The sequence below is a fragment of the Arachis ipaensis genome, chromosome B1 (genome assembly GCF_059453495.1).
Source record: "Arachis ipaensis isolate K30076 ecotype BB chromosome B1, ASM5945349v1, whole genome shotgun sequence".
Classification (NCBI taxonomy): domain Eukaryota; kingdom Viridiplantae; phylum Streptophyta; class Magnoliopsida; order Fabales; family Fabaceae; genus Arachis; species Arachis ipaensis.
The window spans coordinates 134,489,634-134,507,902 of NC_142436.1; the positions used below are offsets into that span (position 1 = coordinate 134,489,634).

At 41.1% G+C, this 18,269-nt stretch overlaps 1 non-coding gene across 1 annotated transcript; it reads right to left on the reverse strand.

The window, feature by feature from the left end:
* Nucleotides 1-742: 742 nt before the first annotated feature.
* On the reverse strand, nt 743-850 carry LOC148578458 (small nucleolar RNA R71). Its single transcript, XR_015903139.1, has one exon. It is a non-coding gene; the product is annotated as a small nucleolar RNA R71 (small nucleolar RNA).
* Between the last annotated feature and the right edge of the window lie 17,419 nt (nt 851-18,269).

Here is an 18,269-nt window from a genome sequence, read left to right on the forward strand (position 1 = left end):
ATTTTTATTTTATTTAATTTTCGAATTCTTCCATCTCTCATCTCTTTCTAATTATTTTATTTATCTACTAACACTTCTCTTCTTCTTAAAAATTCGAACCCTCTCCCTCTTTCTGTGTTCGAATTCTTTTTCTTCTCTTCTACTCACATAAAGGAACCTCTCTACTGTGGCAAAGAGTATCCCTATTATTTTCTGTTCCCTGCTTTTTCATATGAGCAGGAGCAAGGACAAGAACATTCTTGTTGAAGTAGATCCTGAACTTGAAAGGACTCTGAAGAGGAAGCTAAGGGAAGCTAAAGCACAACTCTCTGGAGAAAATCTAACAGAAATTTTCGAAAAAGAAGGAGACATGGCCGAAAATAATAACAATGCAAGGAAGATGCTTGGTGACTTTACGGCACCAAATTCCAATTTACATGGAAGAAACATCTCAATCCCTGCCATTGGAGCAAACAATTTTGAGCTTAAACCTCAATTAGTTTCTCTGATGCAACAGAACTGCAAGTTTTATGGACTTCCATCAGAAGATCCTTTTCAGTTCTTAACTGAATTCTTGCAGATCTGTGATACTGTTAAGACCAATGGGGTTGATCCTGAGGTCTACAGGCTTATGCTTTTCTCGTTTGCTGTAAGAGACAGAGCTAGAATATGGTTAGACTCCCAACCTAAAGACAGCCTGAACTCTTGGGATAAGCTGGTCACGGCTTTCTTAGCCAAGTTCTTTCCTCCTCAAAAGCTTAGTAAGCTTAGAGTGGATGTTCAAACCTTCAGACAGAAAGAAGGTGAATCCCTCTATGAAGCTTGGGAGAGATACAAGCAACTGACCAAAAAGTGTCCTTCTGACATGCTTTCAGAATGGACCATCCTGGATATATTCTATGATGGTCTGTCTGAATTATCAAAGATGTCATTGGACCATTCTGCAGGTGGATCCATTCACCTAAAGAAAACACCTGCAGAAGCTCAGGAACTCATTGACATGGTTGCAAATAACCAGTTCATGTACACTTCTAAGAGGAATCCTGTAAGTAATGGGACGCCTTAGAGGAAGGGAGTTCTTGAAATTGATGCTCTGAATGCCATATTGGCTCAGAACAAAATATTGACTCAGCAAGTCAATATGATTTCTCAGAGTCTGAATGGAATGCAAGCTGCATCCAACAGTACTCAAGAGGCATCTTCTGAAGAAGAAGCTTATGATCCTGAGAACCCTGCAATAGCAGAGGTGAATTACATGGGTGGGCCCTATGGAAACACCTATAATCCCTCATGGAAAAATCATCTAAATTTCTCATGGAAGGATCAACAAAATCCTTAACAAGGCTTTAATAATGGTGGAAGAAACAGGTTTAGCAATAGCAAGCCTTTTCCATCATCCACTCAGCAACAGACAGAGAATTCTGAGCAGAATCTATCTAGCTTAACAAATATAGTCTCTAATCTATCTAAGGCCACTTTAAGTTTCATGAATGAAACAAGGTCCTCTATTAGAAATTTGGAGGCACAAGTGGGCCAGCTGAGTAAAAGAGTCACTGAAACCCCTCCTAGTACTCTCCCAAGCAATACAGAAGAGAATCCAAAAAGAGAGTGCAAGGCCATTACCTTACTTGGTGTGGCCGAACCCAAAGAGGAGGAGAAGAACGCGAATCCTAGTGAGAAAAACCTCCTGGGACGTTCAGTGACCAATAAGGAGTTTTCCTTTGAGGAACCAAAGGAATCTGAGGCTCATCTAGAGATCATAGAGATTCCATTGAACCTCCTTTTACCATTCATGAGCTCTGATGACTATTCATCTTCTGAAGAAGATGAAGACATTGCTGAAGAGCAAGTTGCTCAATATTTAGGAGCAATCATGAAGCTGAATGCCAAATTATTTAGTAATGAGACTTGGGAGGATGAACCTCCATTGCTCATCAAGGAACTAAATGCCTTGGTTTAGCAAACTCTACCTCAAAAGAAATAGGATCCTGGTAAATTTCTAATACCCTGTAACATAGGCACCATGACCTTTGAAAAGGCTCTGTGTAACCTGGGGTCAGGCATAAAGAAAATGCCACTCTCTATAACGGAGAAACTAGGGATCTTTGAGGTACAGGCTGCCAAATTCTTATTAGAGATGGCAGACAAATCCATGAAACAGGCTTATGGACTAGTAGAGGACGTGTTAATAAAGGTTGAAGGCCTTTACATCCCTGCTGATTTCATAATCCTAGACACTGGAAAGGATGAGGATGAATCCATTATCCTTGGAAGATCTTTTCTAGCCACAACAAAAGCTGTGATTGATGTGGACAGAGGAGAGTTGGTCCTTCAACTGAATGAGGACAACCTTGTGTTTAAAATTCAAGGATCTCCCTCTATAACCATGGAGAGGAAGCATGAAAAGCTTCTCTCATTGCAGAGTCAACCAAAGCCCCCACAGTCAAACTCTAAGTTTGGTGTTGAACCCCCACATTCAAACTCTAAGTTTGGTGTTGGGAGGTCCCAACAATGCTCTGAACGTCTGTGAGGCTCCATGAGAGCTCACTATCAAGCTATTGACATTAAAGAAGCGCTTGTTGGGAGGCAACCCAATGTTATTTAATTATATCTATTTATTTTCTATTGTTATTTTATATTTTTTTAGGTTGATGATCATGTGGAGTCACAAAAACTATTGAAAAATCAAAAACAGAATAAAAAATAGCATTACAAACAGCACACCCTGGAGGAAGAGCATTCTGGCGTTTAAACGCCAGAAACAAGCATCTGTCTGGCGTTTAACGCCAGAAACAAGCACCAAGCTGGCGTTTAACGCCAGAAACAAGCATCAGTCTGGCGTTAAACGCTAGAAACAGGCTACATTTGGGCGTTTAACGCCATTAATAGGCAGCAGTCTGGCGTTAAATGCCAGGATTGCACACTAAGGGCATTTTACACGCCTAATTGGAGCAGGGATGTTAAGTCCTTGGCCCAACTGGATCTGTGGACCCCACAGGATCCCCACCTACCTCACCATTCAAATTCAAACCATTTCTCTCCCAAACCCACCCATTCACACACCTCCATTTTCTTCTTCTTCTACTACTTCCTTTCTTCTTTTGCTCGGGGACGAGCAAACCTTTTAAGTTTGGTGTGGTAAAAGCATTGCTTTTTGTTTTTCCATAATTCAGTGGTAGAGCAATTGACTGCAGATCAAAGAGCTATGAGGGAAGAGCAACAAAGACAAGGAAGAGACATAGAGGAGCTCAAGAGCACCATTGGTTCTTCAAGAAGAGGAAGACGCCACCCTCACTAAGGTGGACCCGTTCCTTAATCTCCTTGTTCTTATTTTCCTGTTTTTCGTCTACTATGCTTTATGTTTTATTTCTGTTTGTGTCTTTACTATATGATCATTAGTGTTTAAGTGTCTATGTCTTAATGCTATGGGTGTCCTATGAATCCATCACCTTTCTTAAATGAAAAATGTTTTAATTACAAAAGAACAAGAAGTACATGACTTTCGAATTCATCCTTGAAATTAGTTTAATTATATTGATGTGGTGGCAATACTTTTTGTTTTCTGAATGAATGCTTGAACAGTGCATATGTCTTTTGAAATTGTTGTTCATGAATGTTAAATATGTTGGCTCTTGAAAGAATGATGAAAAGGAGAAATGTTATTGATAATCTGAAAAATCATAAAAATGATTCTTGAAGCAAGAAAAAGCAAAAATGATTCTTGAAGCAAGAAAAAGCAGTGAATACAAAAGCTTGCAGAAAAAAAAAGAAAAAAAAAGAAAGAGAAAAGAAAATTGGCGAAAAAAAAGAGAAAGAAAAAGAAAAAGCAAGCAGAAGAAGCCAATAGCCCTTAAAACCAAAAGGCAAGGGTAATAAAAAGGATCCAAGGCTTTGAGCATCAGTGGATAGGAGGGCTTAAAGGAATAAAATCCTGGCCTAAGCGGCTAAACCAAGCTGTCCCTAACCATGTGTTTGTGGCGTGAAGGTGTCAAGTGAAAACTTGAGACTGAGGGGTTAAAGTCAAGGTCCAAAGCAAAAAAAGAGTGTGCTTAAGAACCCTGGACACCTCTAATTGGGGACTTTAGCAAATCTGAGTCATAATCTGAAAAGGTTCACCCAGTTATGTGTCTGTAGCATGTATGTATCCGGTGGTAATACTAGAAAACAGAGTGCTTAGGGCCACGGCCAAGACTCATAAAGTAGCTGTGTTCAAGAATCAACATACTGAACTAGGAGAATCAATAACACTATCTAAATTCTAAGTTTCTATAGATGCCAATCATTCTGAACTTCAATGGATAAAGTGAGATGCCAAAACTATTCAAGAGACAAAAAGCTACTAGTGCCGCTCATCTGATTGGAGCTAAGTTTCATTGATATTTTGGAATTTATAGTATATTCTCTTCTTTTTATCCTATTTGATTTTCAGTTGCTTGGGGACAAGCAACAATTTAAGTTTGGTGTTGTGATGAGCGAATAATTTATACGCTTTTTGGCATTGTTTTTACATAGTTTTCAGTATGATTTGATTAGTTTTTAGTATATTTTTATTAGCTTTTAATTAAAAATCACATTTATGGACTTTACTATGAGTTTGTGTATTTTTCTATGATTTTAGGTATTTTCTGGCTGAAATTGAGGGACTTGAGCAAAAATCTGATTCAGAGGCTGACAAAGGACTGCTGATGTTGTTGGATTCTGACCTCCCTGCACTCAAAGTGGATTTTCTAGAGTTACAAGAGTCCAAATGGTGCGCTCTCAATTGCGTTGGAAAGTAGACATCCAGGGCTTTCCAGAAATATATAATAGTCCATACTTTGCCTGAGTTTAGATGATGCAAACTGTCGTTCAACGCCAGCTCTCTGCCCTATTCTGGAGTTAAACGCCAGAAACAGGTTGCAAAGCAGAGTTAAACGCTAGAAACAGGTTACAAATTGGCGTTTAACTCCAAGGACGACCTCTACACATGAAAGCTCAATGCTCAGCCCAAGCACACACCAAGTGGGTCCCGGAAGTGGATTTCTGCATCATTTACTTATCTCTGTAAACCCTAGTAACTAGTTTAGTATAAATAGGACTTTTTACTATTGTATTTACATCTTCGGATCTATCTTTAATCAGTCTTAGGTGATCTTAGACTCTTATGGAGGCTGGCCATTCGGCCATGTCTGGACCTTGTTCTTATGTATTTTCAACGGTAGAGTTTCTACACACCATAGATTAAGGTGTGGAGCTCTGCTGTTCCTCATGAATTAATGCAAAGTACTATTGTTTTTCTATTCAATTTAAGCCTATTTCTTCTCTAAGATATCCATTCGCACCCAAGAACATGATGAATGTGATGATTATGTGACACTCATCATCATTCTCACTTATGAACGCGTGCCTGACAACCACTTCCGTTCCACATGCAAACAAGCTTGAATGCGTATCTCTTAGCCTCCTGATTCACAATCAGAGTCTTCGTAGTATAGGCTAGCATTATTGGCGGCCATTCTTGAGATCCGGAAAGTCTAAACCTTATCTGTGGTATTCCGAGTAGGATCTGGGAAGGGATGGCTGTGACGAGCTTCAAACTCGCGAGTGCTGGGCGTAGTGACAGACATAAAAGGATTACTGAATCCTATTCCAGCAGGATCGAGAACCGACAGATGATTAGCCGTACGGTGACAGCGCATTTTGGACCATTTTCACTGAGAGGACGGGATGTAGCCATTGACAACGGTGATGCCCAACATAAAGCTTGCCATGGAAAGGAGTATGAAGGATTGGATGAAAGCAGTAGGAAAGCAGAAGTTCAGAAGGAATAAAAGCATCTTTATACGCTTATCTGAAATTTTCACCAATGAATTACATAAGTATCTCTATCTTTATTTTATGTTTTAATTATATTTTAATTATTAAATCACCATAACCAATTGAATCTGCTTGATTGAGATTTACAAGATGACCATAGCTTGCTTCAAGCCGACAATCTCCGTGGGATCGACCCTTACTCACGTAAGGTTTATTACTTGGACGACCCAGTGCACTTGCTGGTTAGTTGTGCGAAGTTACGACAAAGAACTAAAATTATGAACGTGCGTATTAAGTTTTTGACGCCGTTACCAAGGAATGAACGATCACAATTTCGCATACCAGGCTTCCAAAATCCCAGCCGTCTCATGTAGGACTTCACCTTTTCTTTGTGCTGGTATGCAATTTCCTCCTGCCGTCCACTGAGTTCTTCTAATTTCTGCATATAGGTGGGATCATTGGGATTCATGTTGGCTACTGCATTGCACAAGTAGCTCAACTTATTTTGTGCATAGTAGTCATATTCTCCTCTTGCTACAGTTCTGGCTTCATAGAGGTGTCTGGATTCAGCAAGGCTCTCCTTTTGATGTAATTGATATTCCAGCATCATCCCTAAACTGCCTTGCAATTCTCCCCAATTGATCTGTTCTTGCTGCTCCTTCAGGGTTCAAAGCTCCATTGGAAGTTTTGTATGTTCTCATTCACTTGGTTCCATTGCTCCCTTTGGTTATTTTGAAATTGGTTGACATCTTCTCTCAGTTGATGCAAATCTCCCTTCATTTGATGCACGTCTCCTTGCAGCTGCTCCCAGTTTACTCCTTCAGGAAATTGCTGGTACTGTTGATATTGTTGATATTGTGGTGGTTGAAGTGCCAGGAAATGTGGTTGCTCCTTTGCCTCTTCTTGTTGTTGTTGTTGTTGTGGCATATGAGCATGAGCTCTATGCTCTCTGGCCCTCTGAAGTGGGTTGAAAGCCAACACCTTGGCCATTTTCTTGGCAGTTATAGGCTTGTCTTGCTTCACCAGCACCTCATCAATAACTTTCTCAACTCCAGCTTCATCACATAGCTCTTGTATGATGCTGAGGAATGCCAATCTTGTGCTTTCATTAGTGCTCTTCAGTATTTTGTTGATGTTGGCAATCAACTCCCCAACATTTACATTTTCTCCCTTCATAATGCTGTATATGAGCACAACTCTCTCCTTGGTCACCTCTAAGGTGTTGGATGTAGAGATCAAAAATATTCTCACAAAGTCCAGCCACCCCCTAGCTTGGGGGCTCAAGTCCCTTCTTCTCAGCTGGTTGGGTTCCCCATCTTTGTCATTGATCTACTACACATTTGGTACACAAATTTCGTTCAGGATTTCATCAAATCCTGAGTCCGTTTGCTTCATCCTCTCCTCATAACTCCGAGTGGAGTTTGTCCTCTTCACCACCAGCACCTTTTCTATGTTAGAGGGACTATAATCAATAGATTTCCCTCCTCACATAGCTAATATACCCATAAGCTTGCCCTGGCTGTGGCACGGCATTGGCATAAAATTCCCTTACCAAACCTTCCACCACTTTCTTTGGTGGGTTGCAGAAGCGTGCCTAGCCCCTGTTGTTTATCTCGATGTTAATTTCAGGGTGCTCATTCCATCCCAGTTGAAAACCAACCTCTAGGATGATCTCCCTCCCACTTACCCAACCATAGAATTAGTTTTGGTTGCATGCGGAGAGAAATTTGTATTCATTGAAGGTTGAGCTTGAGGAACCGCAAGTTGGTTCTTTGGTCTTTCTTTTCTTTGAGGCTGAGGATTTCGGTGGTGCCATTGGGTGGAGAGAGAGTGTGTGTTTGAAGGTTCTGAGATAGTAATAGAGTGTTGCAAAGAAATGTAAGCAAAACAAAAGTTTTGCTCCAACACCAAACTTAGGACTTGATTGTCCCAATCAAGTAAAAAGATAGAGAGAAAGGGGATGAAAAAAGAAAAAAAAAAGAGAGAAAGAAAGGTCTGTGTGAGTTTCTTTTGTGTATGGAATGGGGTTTGAAGTGGGAGGGAAATGGGAAAGTGATGGGATTTATAGGGGGTGAAGGGTGTGGTTCGAATGGTGGGAAGTGGAAATGGGTTTAATGTTTTCCACTTGGGGAGTGGCGCCTAGCGTGGGAAGAGGCGCCAATCCTTATCTCACTTTGCTTCCTGTATGTGTTGAGTTCCAAAGTGCAAGTATACTTTGACCTCTTTTTCTATCAATCAAGTGGGCCCCATTCAATCTCCTGAAAATGAAACCGAAACCCCATTAGTAATGACAAAATAATCCTCCACATTCCTTTTTAATGCTAGTGAATGGATTTGCAACTGATGGGTGTCTCTTGGGACACCAAACTTAATTCATTTTGTATCTTAATAAATTGGGTTCATCATTGGGTTTTTAATGTGTTCATGGGGAAGAAGTAATTCCAATTCTTTCACATTCTTTTGCTTCTAATCTCCCCTGAACACATTAAAATTCACATTCAAGCCTCCACCAATATATTAAATGCTTTCAAATTGAGTGGTATTGGGCTTGTTAAGTGATCCTCGTATGGTGGTGACCACACCAAACTTAATCTCTGGGCTTACTCTTCAAAAATTAGTTTATCCAAATGATTGTAAGCCTAGATTAAGTAGGTGAGTGGCCACACCAAACTTAGCTTTTTAGCTAGTTCTTAGCCCAATCACTCATCATCAGTGAATGCCTTCATCAAGTTGCACTTCCAAAAATAGGAGACAAAATAATTCATAAAGCTATCCTAACTATCAAAGCTGAAATTAAATTTCCTAAGCTAATATTCACAATCTACTTTTAAGAAAGCAATAAATCAAAAGGATATAAAGTGTTGGGGTGCCTCCCAACTAGCGCTTCTTTATCATCACTAGCTTGGCGTTCTTCCTTTTTCAGTTGAGGTGGTAGCTCACTCTCCTTTCATCCAGTGAGTCCCCTAGGTAATGCTTGAGTCTATGGCCATTTGCAGTGAAGGTTCTTTGTGTTTTGTCCTCCATGAGTTCCACTTGACCATAGGGGTATGGTGAAGGGTCCTGACCATCTAGACTTAAGCTTCTCAGGGAAGAACTTAAGTCTAGAATTGTACAATAACACCTTTTGTCCTTCAGTGAACTCCCTCCTTGTTATCTTTTGATCATGCCACCTTTTTGTGTTCTCTTTGTAAATCTTTGCATTCTCATATGCTTGGTTCCTAAATTCCTCCAGCTCGTTGAGTTGCCTTAGTCTCCTTTCTACAGCAGCTTGCTCATCAAAGTTCAGTAGTTTTAGAGCCCAGAATGCTCTATGTTCAAGCTCAACTGGCAAATGGCAAGCCTTGCCAAATACTAATTGGTATGGAGACATCCCAATAGGTGTCTTGAAGGCTGTTTTGTAGGCCCATAAAGCGTCGTCCAGCTTCTTAGACCAGTCCTTCCTTGAGCTTTCAACAGTTTTTTCAAGAATCCTTTTGAGCTCCCTGTTGGAAATCTCTGCTTGCCCATTGGTCTGCAGATGATAAGGAGTTGCCACCTTGTGCTTGACTCCATATCTGAGAAGGAGTGCTTCCAGTTGTTTATTGCAGAAATGTGTTCCTCCATCACTAATGAGTTCCCTGGGAACCCCAAACCTGCTGAAAATGTTCCTTCTTAAGAAGCTCATTACAACCTTGTTGTCATTTGTTGCAGTGGCAATAGCTTCTACCCACTTTGACACATAATCTACAGCAACAAGTATATAACTATTTGAGTAGGAGGATGAGAAAGGCCCCATAAAGTCAATCCCCCATACATCAAATAGTTCTAACTCCATTATAAATCTCTGTGGCATCTCATTATTTTTGGGTAGATTGCCAGCCCTTTGGCATTCGTCACATCTTGATACCAAGTCCTTTGCATCCTTGAAAATGCTTGGCCAGTAGAATCCACATTGGAGCACCTTGGCTGCTGTTCTTTCTCCACTAAAATGGCCTCCATATGCAGATCCAAGACATTGCCAAAGCACCTCTTGTCCTTCCCCATGGGATATACACCTCCTCAAGATTCCATCAGCACACTTTTTGAACAAATATGGCTCATCCCAGATGTAGTATTTGGCATCTTTGATGAGCTTTCTCCTCACGTATTTGTTAATGTTGGTAGGTAGTTCCCCAATGGCCTTGAAATTGGCTATGTCTGCAAACCAAGGGGTCTCTTGGATCATCATCAATTGCTCATCAGGGAAGCTTTCATTCACTGCAAGATGGTGTGCTCTTTCTTCTTCTTGTAGAATCCTTGAGAGGTGGTCAGCTACTTTATTCTCTACTCCACTCCTGTCTTTAATTTCAATATCAAACTCTTGGAGTAGCAGGATCCATCTTATTAGTCTGGGCTTGGATTCTTGTTTGGTAAGCAAGTATTTGAGTGCTGCATGATCAGTGAATACAATTACTTTAGAACCAATGAGATATGATCTAAACTTATCTAAAGCAAAGACAATGGCAAGTAATTCCTTCTCTGTAGTGGTATAGTTCCTTTGGTTCTCATTAAGAACCTTGCTGGCATAGTAAATGACATGCACTAATTTATCCTTCCTCTGTCCTAAAATAGCCCCCACGGCAAAATCTGATGCATCACACATCAACTCAAAGGGTTAATCCCAACATGGTGGTGCTATGATAGGCGCAGAGGAAAGTTTGTTCTTAAGTTCTTCAAAAGCTAGCATGCATTCATTATCAAAAACAAAAGGTACATTAGAGACAAGCGGGTTGCTCAAAGGTTTGGCAACCTTAGAAAAGTCTCTAATAAACCTCCTATAGAAGCCAGCATGTCCTAGAAAACTTCTAATTGCTTTGACATTGCAAGGTGGGGTAACCTTTCAATCACCTCCACTTTTGCCTTGTCCACTTCTATGCCCCTTTTTGAGATTTTATGACCAAAGACCACCCCCTCTATAACCATGAAATGGCATTTTTCCCAATTTAAAACAAGGTTGGTCTCTTGGCATCTCTTTAGCACCAAGGCTAAGTGATGTAAGCAATCAGAATATGAGTTACCAAATACAGAGAAGTCATCCATAAACACCTCAATGAATCTTTCAATCATATCTGAAAATATAGAGAGCATACACCTTTGGAATGTTGCAGGTGCATTGCACAATCCAAAGGGCATTCTCCTATAAGCAAAGACACCATATGGACAAGTAAAAGAAGTTTTCTCTTGGTCCTTTGGGTCTACAACTATTTGGTTGTAACCCGAATAACCGTCAAGAAAGCAATAGTATTCATGTCCGGCCAGCCTCTCAAAGCATCTGGTCCATGAATGGTAGGGAGCTTCCTGTAGTCGATGCACATGCGCCAACCAGTCACTGTTCTTGTTGGTATCAGCTCATTCTTCTCATTTGGCACAACAGTGACCCCTCCCTTCTTAGAAACTACTTGCACAGGGCTCACCCAAGGGCTGTCTGAGATGGGGTAGATCACCCCAGCTTGCCATAACTTCAACACCTCCTTCTGGACCACTTCATTCATAGTTGGGTTCAGCCTTCTTTGTTGTTGTCTTGAGGGCTTAGCACCCTCCTCAAGCAGGATCTTGTGCATTCACATTGAGGGGCTGATCCATTTTAAGTCTGTAAGTGTCCAGCCTATAGCATTCTTGTGTTATTTCAGCACTTGGATAAGTTCCTCTTCTTGCTCCTTACTCAAGCTTGAGTTGATGATCACTGGGTAGGTGTTGTTGTCACCCAGATATGCATATTTCAAACTTGGTGGTAAGGTCTTCAGCTATAGTTTTGGTGCCTCTTCTCCATTGTTGTCTTTGTGGTTTGTCATGATTGAACTTTCCATGGTTCCTTGTGGTAGTTCTCCATGTGGTGTTTGTTGCTCCAATTCTATAGTTCCTTCACGTTGCTCTTCTTCCAAAATCCCTTGAACTATTTGTTCTATGGTGTCCACCATCATGCATTCTCCTATTGATTCCTTGAGATAGCTCATTGCCTTGAAGACATTGAAGACCATCTTCTCCTCATGTAATCTCAAGACTAGTTCCCCTTTTTACACATCAATGATGGCTCCAGCAGTAGCTAGGAATGGCCTTCCTAGGATAATTGAAGTGTTAACCTCTTCTTCCATATCCAGCACAACAAAGTTAGCTGGGAAAATGAATTCTTCCACTTTCACCAATAAATCTTCCACTACTCCCTGTGAAAACTTGAATGTTCTGTCAGCCAGTTGGAGTGCCATTCTTGTTGGTTTAGCTTCCTCAATTGTCATCCTTCTCATCATGTTCAAGGACATGAGATTGATGCTAGCCCCCAAGTTGCATAAGGCCTTCTTAATATTGATATCCCCTATGATGCAGGGGATTTGGAAACTCCCTGGGTCTTTCATTTTCTGGGGGAGTTTCTTTTGTATGATGGCACTACACTCCTCAATTAGGACTACAGTCTCCTTTTCTCCCCAATTTCTTTTTCTTGTCATGAGTTCCTTCAAGAACTTGGCGTAGAGGGGCATTTGCTCTAGTGCTTCAGCAAATGGTATATTGATTTGGAGCTTTTTGAAGATCTCCAAGAATCTGGAAAACTGGCCATCCTTCCTATCCTTCCTTAGCCTGTGTGGGTATGGTGCCTTTGGCACATAAGGCTTCAAGATTGGCTTTGGTGAAGATGGGTTAGGGGTCTCTTCTTTCTTCTTGTTTTCAGGTCTTTCTGCAGCTTCTTCTTTATGGTTCTCCTGGCTTGGGGTTGCCTCTTCTACCACCTTTCCACTCCTAAATGTGATGGCCTTGCATTCCCCTCTTGGGTTGGCCATGGTGTCATTAGGAAATGTGTGTGTAGAAATTGGAATTTGCTTGGATAAGAACCCCACTTGTGCTTCCAGCTTTGAGATTGCTGCACCTTGATTCTTCAGATTCGATTTGTATTCTTCTTGGTTAGCATCTATCTTCCTTTTAGCCTGTGTTTGTCTCTCCAAAAGAGTGAAAATAGCCCCTGTGAGCTGTGATGATAGTTGTGCTATTGCAGCCTCTACTCTCTCAAAGTTACCTCTGATCTCGCATGGTTGTGAGGTTGATGTTAATGTGTTTTGATGGTGGTGTGTTTGCTGGGTGGAAGGGTATGATGTGTGAGGTGGATTGTGATAGGGTCTGTTGTTGTTTGATTGATGGTTGGGATTGTGATTTTGGTATTGATTGGCTTGGTATGGCTTGTTATGATCTTGGTTGTGACCTTGTTGGTTCTCCCATCCAAAATTTGGGTGGTTCTTCCATCCTGGGTTGTATGTCTTGGAGTTAGGGTCATATGGTAGTTGAGAGGGGTTGTGTACATAGTTTGCTTGCTCACATTTGACTTCTGGTGCATCTCCTTCTTGGGGTGGTGCTTGAGTTTGAACAACTGCAACTTGATTGTTCTGCATCTTCTTACTCAAGGTTGCTAGTTGTGCTGCAATTGCTTGTTTTGTGCCAACAAGGCATCTACAAAGTTGAGTTCCAGCACCCCCTTCTTTTGGCCCCTTTCTAAAGCATAGAATTAGTCATTCTCAGCTACAGTTTTAATGACATCTATGGCTTCCTTAATGGTCTTCTTCTTGTTGAGTGAACCCCCTGAAGAGTGGTCCACAGCCTTCTTTGATTCATAGGTTAGTCCTTCATAGAAAATGTGAAGCTGCACTGATTCATTAAACATATCTGGTGGGCATTTTCTTATTAGATCCTTGAACCTCTCCCAGGCCTCATAAAGTGTTTCACCATCTAGCTGGATGAAGGTTTGTACCTCAACTCTTAGCCTGTTGATCCTCTGTGGAGGGTAAAATCTTGCTAGAAATTTGTTCACAACAACTTCCCATGTGGTTAGGCTCTCCTTGGGGAATGCTTCTAGCCACTTTGTTGCCTTGTTTCTAAGTGAGAAAGGGAACAAGAGTAGCTTGTAGGTGTCAGGGTGTACCCCATTGGACTTTACAGTATCACATATCCTCAAGAATGTGTTGAGATGTTGATTTGGATCTTATTGGGTACTTCCTCCATATGAACAGTTATTCTGGACTAGTGTGATGAGTTGAGGTTTCAACTCAAAATTGTTAGCATGAATTGTTGGCTTGAGGATGCTGCTACCATAGTTTTCTGGATTTGGGTTGATGTAGGAGCCTAAGACTCTCCTTTCTTGCCCAGCTTGATTGCCAGCACCTCCTCCAACATTGTCGTGCACTTCGTCATCCATGGTGGTTGTTAGATCTTCTTCTACTGGCTCCTCTCCAACTATGCCTTTACCTCTAGCTTCCCTCCTTAATCTAAGGAAGGTCCTCTCAAGTCCACTATCAAAAGAGGATGAAGTTTCTCCCCTTCTACCTGTCATACATTCAACACACAGCAAGAAAAGGGCAAGTGAAAGAATCACCTCAGTTAAGATTAGTGGTTAGCTTGATTGATGTAATTAATCAAACAGTTAGAAGAGTGGAAGTATAAACAATGAATAGCTAAAACAATCCCAAAAAGAAGAGAAAGAAAAACAGAGATTAGAAGGGAATTTAAAGATCACACAAAAAAAAGAAAAAAAAACAACAAGGTAGATGAAAATGCTTAATCTAGCTCTCCAATCAATTTAATCATTGTCAAATTCAAACCAATCCCCGACAACGGCGCCATAAACTTGATGAGTGCGATTCACTCCCCTCCCAATAAAATTGATGAATTTGCTCCTTGGCAAGCGCACCAAAATTATCGTCAAGTAATAACTCACAGTGGAGTGGGATCGTATCCACAGAGATTGGTAGATTTGAACAATTTTAATTAATTGGTGAATTAGTCAAGCTTAAACAGAATAAGTTGTGAGTGCAGAATTATAAATGGCAGAAACATAAAAGACAAGAGAATAAAGGAAAGCAATAAAGTGTAGAAATAGAAATGGCAAGAATGTAAAAGGGAGTGGGAATTTGCAGAATATAAATGAAAGCTATAAAAGAATGGGAGAGATAAGAATGGGGGAATTCATTGAGATAAGGAGATATTGTCTCTTTGGATTAAATCCAGCTTATATCCTCTTCAATCATGCAACTCATTGACCTCTTGGCAATCATGATTGATTGATCCCCAATCCCTTGGTGACTCAATCTCTCAGATCTTGATCAATAACCAATTCCTTGGTCTAATTGCTCATGAAGAGAGATATGCTTGGTCCCTGATTATACCACACATCCTTGTAGGTCCAAGTATAGGGAGGATTATATGTCACCATATCCAAATACCAAAACCTAGATCCTACTCAAGTGTGAGAAGGGATTTCTAGCATGGTTTCATGTTTCCTTTTCCAAGGTTCCCATGAAACCCATTTTGCATTCAATCTCTTTTCCAAGATGATTGAACACTAAGCATGAAGAACGAAATTCCTTCTAGCAAATCAAAGAGAAGATGAAGAGAAGAAGAAATTCACTGTCATTAATCCATCAAGTACAATAGAGCTCCCTTTCTTTTGAGAGAGGGAATTTAGCTACTCATAGCTCAGAATAAAAGTACAATAGATGGAAGAGATGAAGTATAAAAAGTGAAAAACTAGAACTCCACAATCCCCTACTAAGATAGTGATGACTGACTCCCTTTTTCTACTACTTCCAAGGGTATTTATACTACTCCTAGATCTAGAAATAAAGAAAAATATAAAAGTAAAAAAAGAAAATTACAATTTGGAGGGAAAAGAAACTCAACAAACGTGATCTTCCAGCTGGCGTGTGACTGGCGCTCCTCTGGCGTGTCAGGCTCCCTTCGTTTTAAGCTTGGCGTGCCATGCCTCACCATTCAAGTGGCACGTCTTCCTCCATCGCATCCCTGGCGTGCCATGCCTTCGACACCAAGTGGCACGCCCAGGCCTCTTTAATTGACCCAAGTAGCTTAGCGTGCCACGCCTTCAAGCCAAAGTGGCATACCCAGGCCATTTTCCACATCTTCATGCTTCTGGAAACTTTTACTAGCGTCGCACGTCCAGGGTCTGGTGTGCCACGCCCCTCTAAATGCTTCATCCTCTTGCTGGCATGCCACGCCTCATCATCCAAGTGGCACGCCCATTTCATTTGGCCCTTTATCTCCTTCTCTGGAAAACACTACCAGCGTGCCACGCCATGGGACTGGCGTGCCACGCCCCTTTACTTGCCTTGGTTCCAAGAGTTGGCGTGCCATGCCTGAACATTCAAGTGGCACGCCAAAGTGGGATAATTGAGCTAGCGTGCCACGCCTTCGATACCAAGTGGCACGCCCAGCTTTGTTTGGCCTCCTTAAGTGCTGGCATGCCACGCCTGATCATGCAAGTGGCGCGCCCAAGTGAGATATATGAGCTGGTGTGCCACGCCTTCGACACCAAGTGGCACGCCCAGCTTTGGTTTGGGTATTCTTTGTGTATTGGCGTGCCATGCCTGGACATTCAAGTGGCACGCCTTAGTGGGACTCTTGAGCTGGCGTGCCACGCCTTCGACACCAAGTGGCACGCTGGTGCGCAGAAATTGTGATCATCAACAATGGCGCCAAAGACTTGGTGCTCTCAAACGTGAATCACACTTTTTCACAACTTTTCACAACTAACCAGCAAGTGCACTGGGTCGTCCAAGTAATAAACCTTACGTGAGTAAGGGTCGATTCCACGGAGATTGTCGGCTTGAAGTAAGCTATGCTCACCTTGTAGATCTCAGTCAGGCGGATTCAAATGGTTATATTGAATTGATAATTAAAATATAATTAAAATATAATTAAAATATAAACTAGGATAGAGATACTTATGTAATTCATTGGTGAGAATTTCAGATAAGCATGTAGAGATGCTTTTGTTCCTCCTGGACCTCTGCTTTCCTGCTACTTTCATCCAATCCTTCATACTCCCTTCCATGGCAAGCTTTATGTTGGGCATCACCGTTGTCAATGGCTACATCCCGTCCTTTCTTTGAAAATGGTCCAATGCGCTGTCACTGCATGGCTAATCATCTGTCGGTTCTCGATTATACTGGAATAGGATTTACTATCCTTTTGCGTCTGTCACTACGCCCAGCACTCGCGAGTTTGAAGCTCGTCACAGCCATCCCTTCCCAAATCCTCCTCGGAATACCACAGACAAAGTTTAGACTTTTCGGATCTCAGGAATGGCCGTCCATGGGTTCTAACTTATACCACGAAGACTCTAATATCTCGAACTCGGTCTCCTGTATTAGATATCTAAGAGATACACATTCTATCTCTTCTTCATGTAGAACGGAAGTGGTTGTCAGGCACGCGTTCATAAGTGAGAATGGTGATGAGCGTCACATAATCATCACATTCATCATGTTCTTGGGTGCGAATGAATATCTTAGAATAGGAATAAGCTTGAATTGAATAGAAAAACAGTAGTACTTTGCATTAATTCATGAGGAGCAGCAGAGCTCCACACCTTAATCTATGGTGTGTAGAAACTCTACCATTGAAAATACATAAGAACAAGGTCCAGGCATGGCCGAATGGCCAGCCTCCCTAAATGGCATATGAATTTGAAAATAGGGAAAAAGGAACTCCCAATACAATAGTAAAAAGTTCTATTTATGCTAAACTAGTTACTAGGGTTACAGAGATAAGTAAATGATGCAGAAATTCACTTCCGGGGCTCACTTGGTGTGTGCTTGGGTTGAGCTTGAAGTTTTCACATAGAGAGGTCTTTATTGGAGTTAAACGCCAGTTTGTAACCTGTTTCTGGCGTTTAATTCTGCTTTGCAACCTGTTTCTGGCATTTAACTCTAAAATATGGCAGAGAGTTGGCGTTGAACGCCAGTTTGCGTCGTCTAAACTTGGGAAAAGTATAAACTATTATATATTTATGGAAAGCCCTGGATGTCTACTTTCCAACGCAATTGAGAGCGCACCTTTTGGAGTTCTGTAGCTCCAGAAAATCCACTTTGAGTGCAGGGAGGTCAGAATCCAACAGCATCTGCAGTCCTTCTTCAACCTCTGAATCAGATTTTTGCTCAAGTCCCTCAATTTCAGCCAGAAAATACCTGAAATCACAGAAAAACACACAAACTCATAGTAAAGTCTAGAAATGTGATTTTTAATTAAAAACTAATAAAAATATAGTATAAACTATCCAAATCATACTAAAAACTATGTAAAAATAATGCCAAAAGGCGTATAAATTATCCGCTCATCACAACACCAAACTTAAATTGTTGCTTGTCCCCAAGCAACTGAAAATCAAATAGGATAAAAAGAAGAGAATATACTATAAATCCCAAAATATCAATGAAACTTAACTCCAATTAGATGAGCGGGACTAGTAGCTTTTTGCCTCTTGAATAGTTTTGGCATCTCACTTTATCCATTGAAGTTCAGAATGATTGGCATCTATAGGAACTTAGAATTTAGATAGTGTTATTCATTCTCCTAGTTCAGTATGTTGATTCTTGAACACAGCTACTTTATGAGTCTTGGCCGTGGCCCTAAGCACTTTGTTTTCCAGTATTACCACCGGATACATAAATGCCACAGACACATAACTGGGTGAACCTTTTCAGATT